Below are 3,564 nucleotides of genomic sequence, written 5' to 3'. Positions count from 1 at the left end.
TTTAAAAATTTTAAATTTAAAAATTTTTTTTAGAGATAAAATAATTTATTTTAAATTTTAAATATATTTAATTTTTTTCTAGTATTATTAACAAAAAATAAAATATAATTTATAAATATAATTTTTGAGAAAATATTTTTGATAATGATTAATTTTTGCAAAGAATTATTTTGGCTATAAACATAATTTTTGAGAAGATTATATTTTTTATTATTATAAAGAACTATTTTTGCTGACGAAAGATATAACTTAGCGCTTTTTTTTTACATCTGTGATGTCTTTTTTTGTGGGATTTGATTTTACATCATGCAGCCGATTATCTTGAAAATAAAAGATTTTCAGGAAAAATATTTCGAACAAAACTTTTGTAACTTCGAAGAAGACATAAGATGGTGTCATTGGTTTGTCTTGGATAATGATTTGAAGGTCATCCTCAATTTCTTAATAGAACATTTTTTCATATTCTTGTAGCCCATCTCGAAAACACTATGTAACGGCTTAATGCAAATTTATCATTTTTTTAAAGACAACTACATGTTTTTTTTACATCAATTAGTCTCCTTATTCTATGCATTAAAGTATTAAGGTAAGATTTTCGAAAACTGAATGGTTTATACAATATTTTGTAATTTATGTAAAAAAGTTAGAATTAGAAGCCTTATAACTCGAAAAGTTAATGAAAAAGTATTTTATTTTAGTATTTTGGAAAGCTCTCGAGATAGGCTACAAGAATATGCAAAGAAAAATAGTGTTCCATTTGGGATATTAAATGTGATCTTCATGTAACCTTCAAACAACTATGCAAGGTCAAATAACACCATCTTATGTTTCCCTTAAAGTTATAAAATTTTTGTATAAAACATTTTTCCCAAAAATATTTTATTTTTAAGTTAATCGATTATATAATTTAAAATTTAACACCCTGTATATTATTTACATATACTTTTATCTTTGTAATAATCTTTGTAATAACGCAATATCAATAATGTGATATATATAATAATGAAACATAATATTGAATAATCAAATAATATTATTAAAAATTAAATAAGATAAAGTAATTAATTTAAACAACAAAATAAAATGATAATTAAGCTAATAATCTATTTAACAATTAACATTTAGAATCTATTTGAACAGAAATGAATCGCAAACGGCCGAGAAAAGATATTTTTTATATATCAAAACGACATCTCAATAGAGTAGCTACAGAAGAATTAGAACTTATAAGTGATAATTTGCTAAGTACGACTGCGATATCTTTATCTTCATCACATAGTGATGATTATATGTGCTCAAAATATTTGGAAAATAAGTCCACATTTAAATCAGATACAATAAATAAATGTAATAAGATAATTCCATCTGAAAATGATACTAATAGTTGGAACAAGAATAATATATCTGGAAATGACGAATGTCATAGACAATTAAACAAATATGAATCTAAATCATCACAAGCTTCTGGAAGTACTTCTACTACAGCTTGTGTGACCTTTGTAAATACAAATACAACAGACAGCAAAAATATAAATACAATAGACATTTTTAACAATGATCTTGCTGCCTGGGCCGTAGAGCATCAGATATCACATACTGCTTTTAATGCATTACTTAAAAAATTAAGACAACATTCTTGTTTTTCGAAATTACAAACTGATGCACAATCACTTCTAAAAACGCCAAGAAAACAAGAGATACGTATAGTAAACCCAGGAATATATATTACCATTTTGGGTTACTTAATTCTGTATTTAATATATTGACATCCACGAAAAATGATATTAATTGTGTAAAAGTTATTATAAATATTAATAGGTTACTACTAGCGAAATCATCAACACAACAATTTTGACCCTTATTAGGTTCGGTTGTTCCATAGGATAATGTTTTTATAATTGGAATTTATTATGGAGATGAAAAACCAGCCGATGTCAACGATTTTTTAAAAGATTTTGTTAATGAGGCTAAAGAAATGTGTGAAGATGGAATTTACTTTAATGGTCGTAACGTACAAATGTAGAATTGAAGCTTTAGTATGTGACACATCAGCAAAAGCATTCGTTCTCTGCGTGAAAGGACATGCGGGATATTCCAGTTGTACCAAGTGCACAACGGAAGGAGATTATATAAGAGGGCGATTATGTTTTCCAGAGACAAATGCACCACTTAGATCAGATAGTGATTTTATACAGAAAATTGATGATAGTTATCACAAGCCTGATATTACATGCAGCTTATTAGAAGTACCTCATTTCAAGCCTGTCACAAATGTCCTGTTGGATTACATGCACTTGGTATGTTTAGGAATTATGCGTAAATTAATGTACCTATGGCTTCAAGGAGAGTTACATTATCGACTACCACATAAAGCCGTTGAAGATATATCTGTACGTTTGGTAACACAATTAAAACCATCAATACCAATAGAATTCGCAAGAAAACCACAAAAGCTAGATTATATAATATTATGAAAAGCTACGGAATACAGATTAATATTATTATATACAGGTCCAGCAGCATTCAAATCAATATTAAAGAAAAAGATATATATTAATTTTCTAACATTACACGCGCGCGCGCGCGCGCGCGTGATTATCAGAATCTTGTCTTCAAAAGATTTACACAAATATTTAAACTATGCGCAAGATTTGATTTTCTTTTTCATAAAATCATTTGAAGAATTATATGGCGTTTAGAACATATCACATAATGTTCATAATCTCGTGCATCTCGTAGACGATGTTAAAAAATTTGGACCACTTGATAATTTTAGTGCTTTTAAATTTGAAAACCATATGCAAATATTAAAGAAATTAATTAGAAAATCAGAAAAACCTTTACAACAAATCATACGGAGATGTATTGAAAAAGAAATCAACTCACATACAATATTATCATCAAATAAGAACGTAGATATTTGAGAATCGCCAGAGAGAATTTAAAAAAAGTAAAAATCTTCTCTCGACCGTACTGGCAAATATTATTTATTCAATCACAACGTTTCGACCCTTCTTTGAGTCCTTATCAAGTGATCTAGATATACATAGACCGAGATTAGTACATTAAAAAAAATAAAATTACTTCACTAACAATATTACAAAATGATAAAAAGAAAAAGAAGCGAGACTTACTTGTAAAATTAAAAATAAAATTATAATTCTAAGATGTCAAGAACGAACATAGTGTCGGTTTGACAACACGTCAAGACTCTTAGACGAGTTATTGGAGACTAAACGACCCTTATTATTGTGTCGTAGATATTACTTAGATTGTCAGTATCCTTTTGTAAATTAATAGCGTTATTATTTCCCTTAATAAAGAACATTTCAGCGATTTCTCTTTTTCTTACGTGTTTTTCACTATGCAAGATAACAGGTGAAGTCCAGTCAAAATCGTGATCGAATTCAATTTTATGTTTGCTAATAACTGATAAATTACGAATGCATTTTGATGTTGTTAAAATGTTCCTTTACACGTGTACACAGATGTCTTTTTGTTTGTCCGATGTATGACACGTTGCAATCCCTACAATTAATTTTGTAAACCACTTCAGTTTTTTTA

General features: G+C 27.7%; 1 pseudogene; it reads left to right on the top strand.

Annotated features, from left to right (window-relative positions):
* Window positions 1–215: 215 nt before the first annotated feature.
* Window positions 216–3,188, top strand: LOC146723054 (uncharacterized; annotated as a pseudogene).
* The last annotated feature ends 376 nt before the right edge of the window (window positions 3,189–3,564 follow it).

Source organism: Nylanderia fulva, unplaced genomic scaffold, assembly GCF_048542155.1.
Source record: "Nylanderia fulva isolate GAGA-0341 unplaced genomic scaffold, ASM4854215v1 Scaffold239, whole genome shotgun sequence".
NCBI lineage: Eukaryota > Metazoa > Arthropoda > Insecta > Hymenoptera > Formicidae > Nylanderia > Nylanderia fulva.
This window is presented reverse-complemented; position numbering and strand designations above follow the sequence as displayed.